Source organism: Triticum aestivum, chromosome 4D (genome assembly GCF_018294505.1).
Source record: "Triticum aestivum cultivar Chinese Spring chromosome 4D, IWGSC CS RefSeq v2.1, whole genome shotgun sequence".
NCBI classification, from domain to species: Eukaryota; Viridiplantae; Streptophyta; class Magnoliopsida; order Poales; family Poaceae; genus Triticum; species Triticum aestivum.
In genome coordinates this window covers 359,594,327-359,615,308 of record NC_057805.1, presented here as the reverse complement: position 1 = coordinate 359,615,308, position 20,982 = coordinate 359,594,327, and positions in this window count along the sequence as shown.

Below are 20,982 nucleotides of genomic sequence, written 5' to 3'. Positions count from 1 at the left end.
AATAACATGTATATCACATATACCTTTGGTATTTCCGGCCTTCTTATCCGCTAAGTACTTGGGGCAGTTCCGCTTCCAGTGACCGTTTCCCTTGCAATAAAAGCACTCAGTCTCAGGCTTGGGTCCATTCTTTGTCTTCTTCCCGGCAGCTTGCTTACCGGGCGCGGCAACTCCCTTGCCGTCTTTCTTGAAGTTCTTCTTACCCTTGCCTTTCTTGAACTTAGTGGTTTTATTCACCATCAACACTTGATGTTCCTTTTTGATCTCCACCTCCGCTGATTTCAGCATTGAATATACCTCAGGAATGGTCTTTTCCATCCCCTGCATATTGAAGTTCATCACAAAGCTCTTGTAGTTAGGTGGGAGCGACTGAAGGATTCTATCAACGACCGCGTCATCCGGGAGATTAACTCCCAGCTGAGACAAGCGGTTGTGCAACCCAGACATTTTGAGTATGTGTTCACTGACGGAACTATTCTCCTCCATCTTACAACTGTAGAACTTGTCGGAGACTTCATATCTCTCGACCCGGGCATGATCTTGGAAAACCATTTTCAGCTCTTGGAACATCTCATATGCTCCGTGCTGCTCAAAACGCTTTTGGAGCCCCGGTTCTAAGCTGTAAAGCATGCCGCACTGAACCAGGGAGTAATCATCACTACGTGACTGCCAGGCGTTCAGAACGTCTTGAGTTGCTGGGAAAACAGGTGCATCACCTAGCGGTGCTTCAAGGACATATGCTTTCTTGGCAGCTATGAGGATAATCCTCAGGTTACGGACCGAGTCCGTGTAGTTGCTACCATCGTCTTTCAGCTTGGTTTTCTCTAGGAACGCGTTGAAGTTGAGGGCAACATTAGCGTGGGCCATTTGATCTACAAGACATATTGTAAAGGTTTTAGAGTAAGGTCACGATAATTAAGTTCACCAAATCAAATTATTAACGAACTCCCACTCAGACAGACATCCCTCTAGTCATCTAAGTGATACATGATCCGAGTCAACTAGGCCGTGTCCGATCATCACGTGAGACGGACTAGTCATCATCGGTGAACATCTTCATGTTGATCGTATCTGCTATACGACTCATGTTCGACCTTTTGGTCTCTTGTGTTCCGAGGCCATGTCTGTACATGCTAGGCTCGTCAAGTCAACCTAAGTGTATTGCGTGTGTAAATCTGGCTTACACCCGTTGTATGTGAATGTTAGAAGCTATCACACCCGATCATCACGTGGTGCTTCAGAACAACGAACCTTCGCAATGGTGCACAGTTAGGGGGAACACTTTCTTGAAATTTTAGCGAGGGATCATCTTATTTATGCTACCGTCGTTCTAAGCAAATAAGATGTAAAACATGATAAACATCACATGCAATCAAATGGTGACATGATATGGCCAATATCATTTTGCTCCTTTTGATCTCCATCTTCGGGGCGCCATGTTCATCATCGTCACCGGCATGACACCATGATCTCCATCAGCATGATCTCCATCATCGTGTCTTCATGAAGTTGTCTCGCCAACTATTACTTCTACTACTATGGCTAACGGTTAGCAATAAAGTAAAGTAACTACATGACGTTCGAGTTGACACGCAGGTCATAAATAAATTAAGACAACTCCTATGGCTCCTGCCGGTTGTCATACTCATCGACATGCAAGTCGTGATTCCTATTACAAGAACATGATGAATCTCATACATCACATATATCATTCATCACATCCTTCTGGCCATATCACATCACATGACACTTGCTGCAAAAACAAGTTAGACGTCCTCTAATTGTTGTTGCAAACTTTTACGTGGCTGCTATAGGTTCCTAGCAAGAACGATTCTTACCTACGCCAAAACCACAACGTGATATGCCAATTTCTATTTACCCTTCATAAGGACCCTTTTCATCGAGTCCGATCCGACTAAAGTGGGAGAGACACACACCCGCTAGCCACCTTATGCAACTAGTGCATGTCAGTCAGTGGAACCTGTGTCATGTAAGCGTACGTGTAAGGTCGGTCCGGGCCGCTTCATCCCACGATGCCGCCGAATCAAGATAAGACTAGTAACGGCAAGTAAATTGACAAAATCGACGCCCACAACAACTTGTGTTCTACTCGTGCATAGAAACTACGCATAGACCTAGCTCTGATACCACTGTTGGGGATCGTAGCACAAATTTCAAATTTTCTACGCATCACCAAGATCAATCTATGGAGTCATCTAGCAACGAGAGAGAGGAGTGCATCTACATACCCTTGTAGATCGCGAGCGGAAGCGTTCAAGAGAACGGGGTTGATGGAGTCGTACTCATCGTGATCCAAATCACCGATGATCCTAGCGCCGAACGGATGGCACCTCCGTGTTCAACACACGTACGGTTGGGAGAGACGTCTCCTCCTTCTTGATCCAGCAAGGGGGAAGGAGAGGTTGATGAAGATCCAGCAGCACGACGGCGTGGTGGTGGAAGCAGCGGGGATCTCGGCAGGGCTTCGCCAAGCTCAGCGAGAGGGAGAGGTGTTACGGGGGAGAGGGAGGCGCCAGGGGCTTGGGTCCGCAGCCCTCCCTCCCCCCTCTTTATATAGGGGCCCTGGGGGGGGGGGCGCCGGCCCCTAGAGATCCAATCTCAAGGGGGGGCAAGGGGGGAACTTGCCCCCCAAGTCAGGTGGGGCGCCCCCACCCCCAGGGTTTCCAACCCTAGGCGCAGGGGGAGGCCCATGGGGGGCGCACCAGCCCACCAGGGGCTGGTTCCCTTCCCACTTCACCCAATGGCGCCCTCCGGGATAGGTGGCCCCACCCGGTGGACCCCCGGGACCCTTCCGGTGGTCCCGGTACAATACCGGTGACCCCCGAAACTTTCCCGGTGGCCGAAACTGGACTTCCTATATACAAATCTTTACCTCCGGACCATTCCGGAACTCCTCGTGATGTTCGGGATCTCATCCGGGACTCCGAATAACTTTCGGGTTACCGCATACTAATATCTCTACAACCCTAGCGTTACCGAACCTTAAGTGTGTAGACCCTACGGGTTCGGGAGACACGCAGACATGACCGAGACGACTCTCCGATCAATAACCAACAGCGGGATCTGGATACCCATGTTGGCTCCCACATGCTCCTCGATGATCTCATCGGATGAACCACGATGTCAAGGATTCAAGTAATCCCGTATACAATTCCCTTTGTCAATCGGTACTTTACTTGCCCGAGATTCGATCGTCGGTATCCCAATACCTCGTTCAATCTCGTTACCGGCAAGTCACTTTACTCGTTCCGTAATGCATGATCCCGTGACTAACTACTTAGTCACATTGAGCTCATTATGATGATGCAATACCGAGTGGGCCCAGAGATACCTCTCCGTCATATGGAGTGAAAAATCCCAGTCTCGATCCGAGCCAACCCAACAGACACTTTCGGAGATACCTGAAGTGCACCTTTATAGCCACCCAGTTACGTTGTGACATTTGGTACACCCAAAGCATTCCTACGGTATCCGGGAGTTGCACGATCTCATGGTCTAAGGAAATGATACTTGACATTAGAAAAGCTTTAGCAAACGAACTACACGATCTAGTGTTATGCTTATGATTGGGTCTTGTCCATCACATCATTCTCCTAATAATGTGATCCCGTTATCAATGACATCCAATGTCCATGGTCAGGAAACCGTAACCATCTATTGATCAACGAGCTAGTCAACTAGAGGCTTACTAGGGACATGTTATGGTCTATGTGTTCACACATGTATTACGATTTCCGGATAACACAATTATAGCATGAACAATAGACAATTATCGTGAACAAGGAAATATAATAATAATCATTTTATTATTGCCTCTAGGGCATATTTCCAACATTATTGACACTGACTATTGTCAGGATGACATAGGAGCCGACCAAGTAGCTGAAGAAGAGGTAACTATTATTTTCTCCGGCTCAGACTCTTTGCCAAGACAGAAACTTCGACAAGTAACCCGGAAAGTAAGGTTTTCACACCCCTTGGCTTATTTAGATCCTCACTTTCTTTTGAAGGAACAGCAACACGAGAATCGACGTCAGACCCGGACCAGTGGAGGTGAAGAATTATCCTCCGGCTTACCGAACACTCCCGCTCCTCGAAAACATCGAAACGAGGTTCTTTTTAACTTCAAACTCTTTTCACCTGCCGGCGGGTCTGATTGGCTTACCACTTAACTCTGTTGATTCAATTGACCAGGAAATTGCTCGTTCTTCCTTTGGTGATTCATCGCAAACCGTGTTGCCAGCTTTTAAGACTGCCCCTGGGTAACAATGATTACCTTATATTCTGTAACTCTTTATACTCTCATACTTATACTGACTTGTCACCACTTGTGCAGCGGACAAGCAAAGCCTAGCAAGAAAACAATGGTTTCCAAGCCAGCTGAGGATCCTAAAGTTGGTGAGCTGGAGCAGCAAGTCTCTGTACCTGAAGCTTCTGACAAACAGCCAGAAGAACCTGCCTCTGACGCTCCACCTGAAATTCCTGACCTCTCCCGGGATCACACGGATGTCAATCCTCTGCTCACTGAGTCATCCAACCCACTTAAGCCGCCAGAAGAACATGGTGAAGATGTTACAATTACTGGCACCAGCTTCAGAGAACCAGGACGTCCAACCTTCTTGGCCAAACACTCCGCGAAAGACGAGTTCATCAAGAGGCGGAAAATGAAATTTGATTTTGCCGATTACTCTCAACTGAATGTCAATGAAGTATTCTCTAGTTATCTCAACCAAGTTCATTCCAGTCGCGACCTTGAAATTGATATGGTGAAACAGATGCACCAGAAATATGAGGTATGACTTCCGGCTTTGAGTAATTTATGTATATCCTGCCAGCCCCCAAGTCTACTGGTTATGATAAAATTGAATAGGCTGTAGACTTAGAATAATCCATAAGCTTCTGTGGTAGAATCCCTCCAAGGCCGGTTGTCATAGTTAAAATTAAACTGGATGCTTAAACAATTTAGCCTTGCATCTGTAGTCCCCAAGGGCCGGTTTAATCAGCATGAATGAGCCGGTCCTATTTACCATTGTTTAAGAAATGAGAGCTTATCTGTGTAGCCCCCATGAGTCGGCTGTGATTGTTTACAGCACAACCGGCTCATCAATAAGAAGATACAAGCGATATGCATTATCCCCCAAGTGCCAAGTAGTCTTGCTTGCAAAGTGCTTGGGACTTTATTCAGAAGAGCCGTTTTACTTAAATAATTTCTTTGACAGACATTAGCCCCCAAGTGCCGAGTGTTGTTGCTTGCAAAAGACTTGGGACTTATACTCTTGTAACCCGGATATAAATGTATTTGTAATTCTGCTTCATACAGGCTGCTACTGCTGAACTTGAGTCACAGTTAAATGATGCAAAGACCCGGCTGGCGGCTCAGGAATCCAAGACCAAGAAAGCTGAGTCGAAATTCCAGTTTAGCATAGCTGAATCGGAAAAACTGAAGACCAAATTTGAGGCTGAGAGAAGCACTTGGGCTGAGGAAAAGACTGCTTTAACAAACCAAGCTGAAAAAGCAGAGGCAGCTCTTCAAGAGGTAACCACTGAGCTCACCGGCTTAAAACACCGTGTATCTCAGATGGTTTCTGCTATGTTTGGTGAGTCGCCTTGTTATTCATCAAAAGTGAATACTTGTCATGATAATATATACCGGCATTAACCAATCTGTGATTTACTCGGGTCCTAGGAGCAGCAACCTGAACCAAGACATGCTTGTAAAGCTAAAAGCGGTCTATACCCTTGTCGAGCAGCTGTATACTGGAGCTCAGCGTACACTGGCTACGATCTCTCCGACTAATCAAGCACCAACATTGTTGATAGATGTCTTGAAAAGACTCTCCGTGCTACGAGCCAAGATTGATGAAATGAAGCGTTCTTCTGCAAGAGCCGGTGCTGTGACAGCTTTGAGCCGGGCCAAGGTATGGGTACCAGAGCTTGACCCGTCTGAGGTAGCCACTGGTTACCCAAGCTTGAAAGAAGATGGTACGCCATTTGATCAGAAGGACTTCTCTGCTTGCGTGAAAGAGATACGTCCCATGGCGACTATGATTGCCAATGACTCGGACCTTTCAAAGTACCATCCGGCTTATAACAAGGAGAACCAGAAGATGCCGACCCCGGCTTATAGAGTGATGGACTTAATCCCCCCAATCCGTAAGCACACTTTTGCCCCTGAAGTTGAGCCGTCTGATCTTATAGATGACGAAGCTGAATTTCAAGCTTTATCTGGCATCGATTGGTCATCACCAAATTTTTAGACGACAGAGGAGGACAAAGAACCGGAAAGGGATGATCCAGAGGCCTCCAGCCAGCAAGGCCAAGAAGATTGAACCGCCAGTTGGTTTATACATTTGATCCTTGAAGAAATACTTGATCTCATTCGGCTCATGGAGCCATGTAATAGGTAGTAAAAACTTGAATCTGGTGTGCCATCGTGTACATTTCTGCTTTTTGCGCAAGACTGTTGATCTCCACTATGAGAAAACATCACCTTATGTTTATGACAACATTTGATTTATGCCGATCAGATCAATTATTATCCTGCACACAAAGAAAGTACAAATACCCTGGCGGCTTACTGCCGGGCGGGTCATGGTACCCTATTGAAGCCACTGAGGATGAATAGTGCATAACCAGGGCCGGTCTGAATTGTTAAATAAAATGTCATACCTATAGTATATGCTTGTACTGCCGGCTTATAAGCTTTGTGCAGTTAGAGGTGTTAGAGCTGTAACTCTAAATATAGGAGTATGATACTCTGGCAACTTAGAGTGTGCCATCCTGGCGGGTTATTTTAACCCGAAAGAGGCTTCAAATATGAGCCATAAGTAGGGCAGCTGGGCCCGACTTGTAAAAAACCAGAAGACAAAGAAAAAACCATATAAGAAGTCAAAAGAAATTCGAGGCTTTTGTAGGCTGCCAAGCCAAAGTGTCTTCTTCGATGAAACTAGCCTGAGCCACTGGAAGGTACGTGCATCCCGTGAGCCTGACTCACAGTATCCAATCAACATTTGAACCCAGATAAAGTCAGGTCTTGCTCAAAGACTTATCAGGAGTACGCGGGCTCAGAGTAACATCATACATCACGGGCCGATTTATCCAAGTTTCAAGGAAGGCGGCTTATGAAGCCCGGGTCTATCCTGACTATCTGTAACCGTGCTCTCGCATGACAAGCCGCCATTTGAACCTTAACAAGCTTAGATCTTGGTCGAATACGCCGTAAAGATTGATTGTTAAGAGTTCGACGGGTCAATCAGGATTACCCGATGGAGTTGAAGCAGCTGGTATACAGGTAAGATGACCCAGAAGGTTATGCCCTCTTTGGTCGAATACGCCTATGTTTGGACAGATAACCTGGTCAAGAGGGTAGTAACACTATGTTCTCTTTGGTCGAATACGCCTATGTTTGAACAGGAAGCCCCCAAGTGACATACTGACAAGTCGTGCTCGTCAGGGACCTATGTTTGAGTCGTGTTGTGCATCCAACTCTCTTTGGTTCCTGAAGTTTGGGCGTCGTGCCTCTTAAATGAATATGATGATAAAGACTCAACTTCGAGGAAGTGAAACGACAGAGGCCCTGAATTATCAGGGATGCCGACTTTATTATACTGCTTATAATATATACATCGAGTAACTATGTACATCATGAGAGCCGGTGGCTCAAGTATAGTAGGGCCGAAGATGAGCTATATTCCACGGCCGACGGGTCTCCTCCTCCGACTTGCGTGAGTCCTTGTGGCCTCGAACATCGATAAGATAGTATGACCCATTATGGAGATTCTTGCTGACCACAAAAGGTCCTTCCCAAGGCGGCGATAGTTTATGCATATCCTTTTGGTCCTGGATGAGCAGGAGCACTAAGTCGCCTTCTTGAAAGGTTCTGGATTTGACCCGACGGCTGTGATAACGACGTATGTCTTGCTGATAAATCGCCGAATGAGCCGCCGCGAGATCCCGCTCCTCATCCAATAGGCCAAGTGCATCTTGACGTGCCTTTTCATTGTCAGCCTCAACGTAAGCCGCCACCCGGGGTGAGTCGTGACGGATGTCACTAGGGAGAACCGCCTCTGCTCCATAAACCATGAAGAAAGGTGTGTAACCTGTTGATCTATTGGGGGTTGTATTGATACTCCATAACACTGAGGGTAACTCCTCTACCCAACAACCCGGCATTCTTTGCAAAGGAACCATAAGCCGGGGCTTGATACCTCGCAGAATCTCTTGATTTGCTTGTTCTACCTGACCATTGGACTGAGGATGAGCCACAGAGGAGACGTCAAGCCGGATATGCTCCCGTTGACAAAATTCTTTCATGGCGCCTTTAGAGAGATTAGTACCATTATCTGTTATAATGCTATGTGGAAAGCCAAAACGGAAGATCACCTTCTTCATGAATTGAACCACCGTTGATGCATCACACTTACTAACCGGCCCTGCTTCAACCCACTTAGTAAACTTATCGACCGCCACCAAAGGTGGGTCTTCTTATCCTTGGACCTCTTAAAAGGCCCAACCATATCAAGCCCCCACGTTGCAAATGGCCAAGTAATTGGAATCACCCTCAATTCTTGAGCCGGCATCAGCATGTCGTGAAAATTTCTGACAACCATCACACTTTCTTACCAGATCCTCAGCATCAACATGAGCCGTGAACCAATAGAACCCATGACGAAAAGCCTTGGCTACAAGAGATTTAGAGCCGGCACCACAATCTCCTTCGTGAATCTCCCGTAGAATCTCACAACCTTCTTCAGGAGAGACACAACGCTGAAACGCCCCTGTGACACTGCGATAGTGCAACTCCCCATTGACAATTGACATTGACTTGGACCGCCGAGTTATCTGTCTGGCCAAGATCTCATCCTCTAGTAGCTCACCGCGGGTCATGTAAGCCAAATACGGAACCGCCCAATCAGGAATAACATTAGGCCCCAGGTTGATCTGAACTTGTTCATGTCAATCTTTAACACGGAGCCAAATACGGAGCCAAAGAATATTCTCAAGTATTAGCAGTTGAGTTGTCAATTCAACCTTACCTGAAAGACTTAATATCTGTAGCAAAGTATTTAGTAGCAAAGTAGTATGGAAGTAATGGTAACAGTGGCAAAAGTAACAGTAGCAGTTTTTGTAGCAATCGTAACAGTGGCAACGGAAAAGTAACTAAGCAAAGATCAATATGTGAAAAGCTCGTAGGCAATGGATTAGTGATGGATAATTATGTCGGATGCGATTCCTCATGCAACAGTTATAACATAGGGTGACACAGAACTAGCTCCAGTTCATCAATGTAATGTAGGCATTTATTCCGAATATAGTCATACGTGCTTATGGAAAAGAACTTGCATGACATCTTTTGTCCTACCCTCCCGTGGCAGCGGAGTCCTATTGGAAACTAAGGGAGATTAAGGACTCCTTTTAATAGAGTACCGGACCAAAGCATTAACACTTAGTGAATACATGAACTCCTCAAACTACGGTCATCACCGGGAGTGGTCCCGATTATTATCACTTCGGGGTTGCCGGATCATAACACATAGTCGGTGACTATTGACTTGCAAGATAGGATCAAGAACTCATAGATATTCATGAAAACATAATAGGTTTAGATCTGAAATCATGGCACTCGAGCCCTAGTGACAAGCATTAAGCATAGCAAAGTCATAGCAACATCAATCTCAGAACATAATGGATACTAGGGATCAAACCCTAACAAAAGTAACTCGATTACATGGTAAATCTCATCCAACCCATCACCGTCCAGCAAGCCTACGATGGGATTACGCACGCACGGCGGTGAGCATCATGAAATTGGTGACGGAGGATGGTTGATGATGACGATGGTGACGGATTCCCCTCTCCGTAGCCCCGAACGGACTCCAGATCAGCCCTCCCGAGGAAGATTAGGGCTTGGCGGCGGCTACGTATAGTAAAACATGATGAATCCTTCTCTCTGAATTTTTTCTCCCTGAAAGTGAATATATGGAGTTGGGGTTGAGGTCGGTGGAGTCCCAGGGGGCCCATGAGGCAGGAGGGCGCGCCCCAGGGGGGTGCGCCCTGCACCCTCGTGGACAGGGTGTGGGCCCCCTGATGCTGATTCTTTCGCCAGTATTTTCATTAATTCCAAAACGCGTCTCCATGGATTTTCAGGTCATTCCGAGAACTTTTATTTCTGCACAAAAATAACACCATGGCAGTTCTGCTGAAAACTACGCCAGTCCGGGTTAGTTCCATTCAAATCATGCAAGTTAGAGTCCAAAACAAGGGCAAAAGTGTTTGGAAAAGTAGATACGTTGGAGACGTATCAACTCCCCCAAGCTTAAACCTCTGCTTGTCCTCAAGCAATTCAATTAACAAAGTGAAGGTGATAAAGAAAAACTTTTACAAACTCTGTTTGATCTTGTTGTTGCAAATATGTAAAGCCAACATTCAAGTTTCCAGCAAATATTATGAACTAACCATATTCACAATAACATTTAGGTCTCATGTTTACTCATATCAATGGCATAATCAACTAGCGAGCGATAATAATTAATCTCGGATGACAACACTTTCTCAAAACAATCATAACATGATATAACAAGATGGTATCTCGCTAGCCCTTTCTGAGACCGCAAAACATAAATGCAGAGCACCCCTGAAGATCAAGGACTGACTAGACATTGTAATTCATGGTAAAAGAGATCCAGTCATACTCAATGTAAATTAATATCAATGCATGCAAATGACAGTGGTGCTCTCCAACTGGTGCTTTTTAATAAGAGGATGATGACTCAACATAAAAGTAAATAGATAGGCCCTTTGCAGAGGTGCCAGAGCTCGAGTTTTGAAACAGAGATAAATAATATTTTGAGTGGCATACTTTCATTGTCAAGATAACAACCAAGAGATCTCGATATCTTCCATGCTACACACATTATAGGCGGTTCCCAAACAGAATGGTTAAATTTATACCCCCCACCACCAACAACAAACATCAATCTATGGCTTGTCCGAAACAACGGGTGCCGTCCAACTAACAACAATCCTGGGGGAGTTTTGTTTGCAACTATTTTGATTTGAGCATGGGACCGGGCATCCCGGTTGCCGGCCATTTTCTCGTGAATGATGAGCGGAGTCCACTCATCGTGAGAATAACCCACCTAGCATGGAAGATATAGACAACCCTAGTTGGTACATGAGCTATTCGAGCATACAAAATAGAGTTTCATTTGAAGGTTTAGAGTTTGGCACATACAAATTTACTTGGAACAGCAGGTAAATACCGCATATAGGAAGGTATGGTGGACTCATATGGAATAACTTTGGGGTTTATGGAAGTGGATGCACAAGCAGTATTCCCGCTTAGTACAAGTGAAGGCTAGAAAGAGACTGATAAGCGGCCAACTAGAGAGCGACAACAGTCATGAACATGCATTAAGATTAATCAACAATGAGTGCACGCATGAGTAGGATATAAGTCACCATGAACATAAATATCGTGGAGGCTATGTTGATTTTGTTTCAACTACATGCGTGAACATGTGCTAGGTCAAGCCACTCGAATCGTTCAAAGGAGAATACCACCCTATCATACCACATTACAACCATTTTAATAGCATGTTGGCACGCAAGGTAAACCATTATAAACTCCTAGCAAATTAAGCATGTCATGAGCAACTATAATCTCGAATTGTCATTGCAAACATGTTTCATTCATAATAGGCTGAATCAGGAACGATGAACCAATCATATTTACAAAAACAAGATAGGTCGAGTTCATACCAGCTTCTCTCATCTCAACCAGTCCATCATATATCATCAATATTGCCTTTCACCCGCACGACCGAACGGTGTGGATAATAATAATAGTGCATGTGCATTGGACTAAGCTGGAATCTGCAAGCATTCAATACAAGGGAGAAGACAAGGTAATATGGGCTCTTGGTTAAATCAACAATAATGCATATGAGAGCCACTCAACATTTTCATCATGGTCTTCTCCTCTCGACCCCCAAAGAATAAGAAAAGAAATAAAACTATTTACACGGGGAAGCTCCCAACAAGCAAAAGAAGAACGAGAAATCATTTTGGGTTTTGTTTTAATTACTACTACATGCACGGAAAGTAAACTAGCTAAAAGCTATAACTAATTTTTTTGGTTTTTCTTAAGGTTTTTCAAACACACAAGAAGAAGGCTTAGAAAAGAAAATAAACTAGCTTGGATAGTATAATGAAAAAGTATGAGCACCGACAACTGGCATGAGTGTGTGAACAGGAATGTAGTGTCGGTGAGAAATACGTACTCCCCCAATCTTAGGCTTTTGGCCTAAGTTGGTATATGGCCACTGCTGGCGTGGCGGATATCCAAAGTCGTAGCTGGGGTTGTACTGAGATGTAGCAGCTACTTCCTAAAGAGCTGCAGCTTGGAGGCGAGCTGCCTCCGTCCTCCTCTCGTACTCGTTCGCCTCCTCCCTGGTTATAACATATCTCCTTTTTGCCTGAAAGTTAAAGAAAGTAGGAGCAGTGAGGTCAACATGGACAGTGCGCTGTCTGTCAAAGATTAGTCGGTACTGGAGGAACTGTTCATTCCACTCAAGAAACTGATGGCGAACCATAGCACTATAATCTAGATAAGCAGGAGGTAACTCCATATGATTTCCATGTATGGGTACACCAAGATAATTAGCTACACGAATTGCATAAATTCCACCAAACAAATCTCCACTAATACCGTTAAGATGCAACCTTCGTGCCACAATGGCCCCCAAGTTATATTGTTTATTGCCTAATACCACACTCTTGAGGACACAAAGATCTGGAACGCACATGTGACAAGCCTCATCTTTACCGTTAATGCATCTACCTATAAAGAGAGCAAAATAATGTATGGAAGGGAAATGAATGCTCCCTATGGTAGCTTGTGTGATTTCTCCAGATTCCCCCACAGTGATACTAGCAAGAAAGTCTTTATATTCAGATTTGCGAGGTTCACTAACATTGCCCCACTGCGGGAGTTTACAAGCAATATAAAATCCTCTAAGTCCATGGTATATGATTTATCATCAAGATCAAATAAAACAGCGTGAGAATTGCGCGAGGATGTAAATTTAAACGTCCTCACAAAGGAATCAGTTAGGTAGTGCTGCTGTCGGCACTTATCTGACACGAAGTCCTCAAGATCAACATTACGCACATACGCGTCAAATTCATCCTTGATGCCTGCCTGGACCATAAACTCCTTTGATGGCCATTCACAAGGCCGCACTTGAGCTTCCCTCGGTGGTTCATCGTCCAGCTCACGTATCGCGAGCCTTGGTCCTTGCTTCCTTGAGGAACCACCTTGGTACATTTTCCTATGCATTTTTCTTTCTCTGATTTTTTTTGAAATTTTAGTGACTCAAAATAAAAGTGAACCAAACTCAACAAGATTGATAGCAACTACTCCACAGGTGCCTAGAGGCTATATCATGCATTAAAACTACTTTGGACCATATAAATTTGACATGCAAGCTCAAGAACAGGGTCACCTTAGCAGAATTTTTTTGCAATAAACAAAGCACTAGAACACAAACTAATTGGACCATTGGAGGAGTCACATACCGAAGAACAATCTTCCCAAACAGTTTTGTGAATGGAGCTTTGAGCAAAGAGATCGAAAATTGATGCAAGATGAGCTAGAAAATGGGCTTGAGCTATGGGAGGATTTTTTTTCTGCAGGAAGACAAAGTGAGTGGGTGCCGGAATAAGTGGAAGGGGTCCACATGGGGCCCACGAGGCAGGGGGCGCGCCCCAGGGGGGTGGGCGCGCCCTGTGCCCTCGTGGCCAAATGGTGGGCCCCTGGTGTGTTCTCAGTGCCAGAAATTCTTAAATATTCTACAAAAAATCATATTTCATTTTCAGGACGTTTGGAGAACTTCTATTTTCGGGGTATTTTTATTGCAAGGATAATTCAGAAAACAGACAGAAAATACTATTTTTGCTTTATTTAATCTAAATAACAGAAATTTAAAGGAGGGTACAGAGAGTTGTGCTTTCTAACTTCATCCATCTCGTGCTCATCAAAAGGAATCCACTAACAAGGTTGATCAAGTCTTGTTAACAAACTCTTTCCGAATCGCATGAAACCGAAGAATTTTTGAATAACACTAGGTTACCTCAACGGGGATATGCATGTCCCCAACAATAAGAATATCATATTTCTTCTTGACAGTAGGAAGAGGGAATTCAAAACCTCCAATAGTAATCGTTGAAAATTTTCCAAAAGAATTGATACTGTGGACTTGAGGTTGTTTCCTCGGAAAGTGTACCGTATGCTCATTACCATTAACATGAAAAGTGACATTGCCTTTGTTGCAATCAATAACAGCCCCTGCAGTATTCAAAAAGGGTCTACCAAGGATAATAGACATACTATCGTCCTTGGGACTATCAAGAATAACAAAGTCCGTTAAATAGTAACGTTCGCAACCACAACAGGCACATCCTCACAAATACTGACAGGTATAGCAGTTGATTTATCGGCCATTTGCAAAGATATTTCAGTAGGTGTCAACTTATTCAAATCAAGTCTACGATATAAAGAGAGAGGCATAACACTAACACCGGCTCCAAGATCACATAAAGCAGTTTTAACATAGTTTCTGTTAATGGAGCATGGTATAGTTGGTACTCCTGGATCTCCTAGTTTCTTTGGTATTCGACCGTTAAAACTATAATTGGCAAGCATGGTGGAAATTTCAGCTTCCGGTATATTTCTTTTATTTGTAACAATATCCTTCATATACTTAGCATAAGGATTCATTTTAAGCATATCGGTCAAACGCATACGCAAAAAGATAGGTCTAATCATTTCAGCAAAGTGCTCAAAGTCCTCATCATCCTTTTTATTGGATGGTTTAGGAGGAAAAGGCATGGGTTTCTGAACCAATGGTTCTCTTTCTTTACCGTGCTTCTTAGCAACGAAGTCTCTCTTATCATAATGTTGATTCTTTGATTGTGGGTTATCAAGATCAACAGCAGGTTCAATCTCTATATCATTGTTATTGCTAGGTTGAGCATCAATATGAACATCATCATTAACATTATCACTAAGTTCATGTTCATTACCAGATTGTGTTTCAGCATCAGAAATAGAAATATTATTGGGATTCTGAGGTGTGTCAACAACAGGTTCACTAGAAGCATGCAAAGTCCTATCATTTTTCTTTTTCTTCTTCTTAGAAGGACTAGGTGTATCAACATTAGTTCTATGAGAATCTTGCTCAACCCTCTTAGGGTGGCCCTCAGGATACAAAGGTTCCTGAGTCATTCTACCCCCTCTAGTCATAACTCTAATAGCATTATCATTTTTCTTATTATTTAATTCATTGAGCAAATCATCTTGTGCTTTAAGCACTTGTTCTACCCGAGTGGTAACCATAGAAGCATGTTTACTAATAAGTTTAAGGTCACCTTTAACTCTAGACATATAATCACTCAAGTGTTCAATCATATAAGCATTACGTTTCAATTGTCTACCAACATAAGCATTGAAGTTTTCTTGTTTAACAATAAAATTATCAAACTCATCCAAGCATTGGCTAGCAGACTTATTATGAGGAATATCACCTTCATCAAATCTATAGAGAGAATTTACCTTTACTACCTGTGTCGGGTTATTAAGACCATGTATTTCTTCTATAGGTGGTAAATTCTTAACATCTTCAGCTTTAATACCCTTTTCTTTCATAGATTTCTTTGCCTCTTGCATATCTCCAGGATTGAGAAATAGAATACCCCTTTTTTTTTGGAGTTGGCTTAGGAGTTGGTTCAGGAAGTGTCCAATCATTATCATTACTCAATATATTATTCAATAATAGTTCAGCTTGCTCATCAGTTCTTTCCCTGAAAACATAACCAACATAACTATCCAGGTGGTCTGTGGAAGCATCGGTTAGTCCATTATAAAGGATATCAAGTATTTCATTTTTCTTGAGAGGATGATCAGGCAAAACATTAAGTAATCGGAGAAGCCTCCCCCAAGCTTGTGGGAGACTCTCTTCTTCACTTTGCACAAACTTATATATTTCCCTTAAGGCAGCTTGTTTCTTATGAGCGGGGAAATATTTAGCAGAGAATTAATAAATCATATCATGGGGACTACGCACACAACCAGGAGCAAGAGAATTAAACCATGTTTTAGCATCATCCTTAGTGAATAGGGTGGCTATATCATTCAATTTAGTGAGATGTGCTACAACAGTTTCAGATTCATAGCCATAAAAAGGATCAGATTCAACCAAAGTAATTAGCTTAGGATCGACAGAGAAATCATAATCCTTATCAGAAATACAGATAGGTGAAGTAGCAAAAGTAGGGTCATATTTCATTCTAGCATTCAAAGACTTTTCTTTCAGCTTAGCTAACAGTTTCTTAAGATCATATCTATCTTTGCAAGCAAAAAGGTTCCGAATGCTGTCGCAAAAAGGGGTTAAAAACCCTTTGTTTAGGACCGATGCGTACTAGTGTCTACAAAGCTCGAATTGTCGCAATTTTTTTTCAACAAGTTAAAGGTGTTGACTACGATAAGATTTTCTCACTCGTAGCGATGCATAAGTCTGTCCGAATCATGTTAGCAATTGCCACATTTTATGAAATCTGGCAAATGGATGTCAAAACTGCATTCCTTAATGGATTTCTTAAAGAAAAGTTGTATATGATACAACCAGAAGATTTTGTCAATCCTAAAGGCGCTAACAAAATATGCAAGCTCCAGCGATCCATCTATGGACTGGTGTAAGCATCTCGGAGTTGGAATATACACTTTGATAAGTTGATCAAAGCATATAGTTTTATATAGACTTGCGGTGAAGCCTGTATTTACAAGAAAGTGAGTGGAAGCACTACAGCCCTTCTGATAAGTATATGTGAATGACATATTGTTGATCAGAAATGATGTAGAATTTTCTGGAAAGCATAAAGGAGTGTTTGAAAGGAGTTTTTCAAATAAAGACCTCGGTGAAGCTGCTTACATATTGAGCATCAAGATCTCTAGAGATAGATCAAGACGCTTGATAAATTTTTTCAATGAGTACATACCTTGACAAGTTTTTGAAGTAGTTCAAAATGGAACAGTCAAAGAAAGAGTTCTTGCCTGTGTTGCAAGGTGCGAAGTTGAGTAAAGACTCAAAACCCGACCATGGCAGAAAATAGAAAGAGAATGAAAAGTCATTCCCTATGCCTTAGTCATAGGTTCTATAAAGTACGCTTTGTTGTGTACCAGACCTATTGTGTACCTCACCATGAGTTTGGAAAGAGGGTACAATAATGATCCAGGAGTGGATCACTAGACATCGGTCAAAATTATCCTTAGTGGAATAAGGACATGTTTCTCGATTATGGAGGTGACAAAAAGTTCATCATAAAGGGTTACGTCGATTCAAGCTTTGACACTGATCCGGATGACTCTAAGTCTCAATCTGGATACATATTGAAAGTGGGAGCGATTAGCTAGAGTAGCTCCGTGTAGAGCATTGTAGACATAGAAAATTTGCAAAATACATACGGCTCTGAATGTGGCAGACCCATTGACTAAACTTCTCTCACAAAGCAAAACATGATCACTCTTTGGGTGTTAATCACATAGCGATGTGAACTAGATTATTGACTCTAGTAAACCCTTTTGGTATTAGTCACATGGAGATGTGAACTAATCACATAAAGATGTGAACTATTGGTGTTAAATCACATGACAATGTGAACTAGATTATTGACTCTAGTGCAAGTGGGAGACTGAAGGAAATATGCCCTAGAGGCAATAATAAAGTTGTTATATATATTTCCTTATATCATGATAAATGTTTATTATTCATGCTAGAATTGTATTAACCGGAAACTTGATACATGTGTGAATACATAGACAAAACAAAGTGGCCCTAGTATGCCTCTACTAGACTAGCTCGTTAATCAAAGATGGTTAAGTTTCCTGACCATAGACATGTGTTGTCATTTGATGAATGGGATCACATCATTAGAGAATGATGTGATGGAAAAGACCCATCCGTTAGCTTAGCACTATGATCGTTTAGGTTATTGCTACTGCTTTCTTCATGACTTATACATGTTCCTCGGACTATGAGATTATGCAACTCCCGAATACCGGAGGAACACCTTGTGTGCTATCAAACGTCACAATGTAACTGGGTGAATATAAAGATGCTCCACAGGTGTCTCCGAAAGTGTTTGTTCGGTTGGCATAGATCTAGATTAGGATTTGTCACTCAATGTATCAGAGAGGTATCTCTGGGCCCTCTCAGTAATGCACATCACTATAAGTCTTGCAAGCAATGTGACTAATGAGTTAGTTGCGGGATGATGCATTACAGAACGAGTAAAGAGACTTGCTGGTAATGAGATTGAACTAGGTATGATGATACCGACGATCGAATCTCGGGCAAGTAACATACCGATGACAAAGGGAACAACGTATGTTGTTATGCGGTTTGACCGATAAAGATCTTCGTAGAATATGTAGGAACCAATATGAGCATCCAGGTTCCGCTATTGGTTATTGATCGGAAGTGAATCTCGATCATGTCTACATAGTTCTCAAACCCGTAGGGTCCGCATGCTTAACGATCGATGACGATCGGTATTATGAGTTTATGTGTTTTGATGTACCGAAGGTAGTTCGGAGTCCTGGATGTGATCACGGACATGACGAGGAGTCTCGAAATGGTTGAGACATAAAGATCGATATATTGGAAGGCTATGTTTGGACACCGGAAGGGTTCCGGATGAGTTCGGGCATTTGCCGGAGTACCGGGGGGTTACCGGAACCCCCGGGGAGTCAATGGGCCTTATTGGGCCTTAGTGGAAGAGAGGAGGAGGCGGCCAAGGTGGGGGCGCGCGCCCCCAAGCCCAATTCGAATTGGGAGGGGGGCTGGCCCCCCTTTCCTTCTCTCCCTCTACCTCTTCCTTCTTCACCTACTCCTACTAGGGAAGGGGGGAAACCTACTCCTACTGGGAGGAGGACTCCCCCCTTGGGCGCGCCCTATGAGGGCCGGCCCTCCCCTACTCCACTCCTTTATATACGGGGGAGGGGGGTACCCCATAGACACACAAGTTGATTGTTTAGCCGTGTGCGGTGCCCCCCTCCACAGATTTCCACCTCGGTCATATCGTTGCTGTGCTTATGCTAAGCCCTGCGCCGGTAGCTTCATCATCACCGTCACCATGCTGTCGTGCTGACGAAACTCTCCCTCGACCTCGGCTGGATCTAGAGTTCATGGGACATCACCGAGCTGAACGTGTGCAGATCGCGGAGGTGTCGTCCCTTCGGTGCTAGGACCGGTCGGATCGTGAAGACGTACGACTACATCAACCGCGTTGTCATAACGCTTCCGCTTCTGGTCTACAAGGGTACATGGACACCACTCTCCCCTCTCGTTGCTATGCATCACCTAAATGGATCTTGCGTCTGCGTAGGATTTTTTTTGAAAATACAGCGTTCCCCAACAGTGCCATCAGAGCCAGGTCTATGGATAGATGTTATATGCACGAGTAGAACACAAAGAGTTGTGGGCGAGAATAGTCATACTGCTTACCAGCATGTCATACTTTGATTCAGCGGTATTATTGGATGAAGCGGCTCAGACCGACATTACGCGTACGCTTACCCGAGACTGGTTCTACCGACGTGCTTCGCACACAGGTGGCTAGTGGGTGTCTGTTTCTCCAACTTTAGTTGAGTCGAGTGTGACTATGCCCGGTCCTTGTTGAAGGTTAAAATAGCAAACTTGACGAAAAATCGTTGTGGTTTTGATGCGTAGGTAAGAACGGTTCTTGCTAAGCCCATAGCAACCACGTAAAACATGCAACAACAAAGTAGAGGACGTCTAACTTGTTTTTTGCAAGGCATGTTGTGATGTGATATGGTCAAGACGTGATTATATAAGTTGTTGTATGAGATGATCATGTTTTGTAACACAGTTATCGGCAACTGGCAGGAGCCATATGGTTGTCGCTTTATTGTATGAAATGCAATCACCATGTAATTGCTTTACTTTATCACTAAGCGGTAGCGATAGTCGTAGAAGCAATAGTTGGCGAGATGACAACGATGCTTCGATGGAGATCAAGGTGTCAAGCCGGTGACGATGGTGATCATGCGGTGCTTTGAAGATGGAGATCAAAGGCACAAGATGATGATGGCCATATCATATCACTTATATTGATTGCATGTGATGTTTATCCTTTATGTATCTTATGTTGCTTAGTTCGGCGGTAGCATTATAAGATGATCTCTCACTAAATTTCAAGGTATAAGTGTTCTCCCTGAGTATGCACCGTTGCTACAGTTCGTCATGCCGAGACACCATGTGATGATCGGGTGTGATAAGCTCTACGTTCACATACAACGGGTTCAAGCCAGTTTTGCACACGCAGAATACTCGGGTTAAACTTGACGAGCCTAGCATATGCAGATATGGCCTCGGAACACTGAGACCGAAAGGTCGAACGTGAATCATATAGTATATATGATCAACATAATGATGTTCACCATTGAAAACTACTCCATCTCACGTGATGATCGGACATGGTTTAGTTGATATGGATCACGTGATCACTTAGATGATTAGAGGGATATCTATCTAAATGGGAGTTCTTAAGTAATATGATTAATTGAACTTTAATTTATCATGAACTTAGTCCTGGTAGTATTAGCATATCTATGTTGTAGATCAGTAGCTCGCGATGTAGCTCCCCGTTTTTTATGTTCCTAGAGAAATGTAAGTTGAAAGATGATAGTAGCAATGATCCGGACTTGGTCCATGATCTGAGGATCTTCCTCATTGCTGCACAGAAAAATTATGTCCTTGATGCACCGCTAGGTGACAGAACTATTGTAGGAGCAGATGCAGACGTTATGAATGTATTGACAAGCTCGGTATGATGACTACTTGATAGTTTAGTGCACCATGCTTTATGGCTTAGAACCGGTAC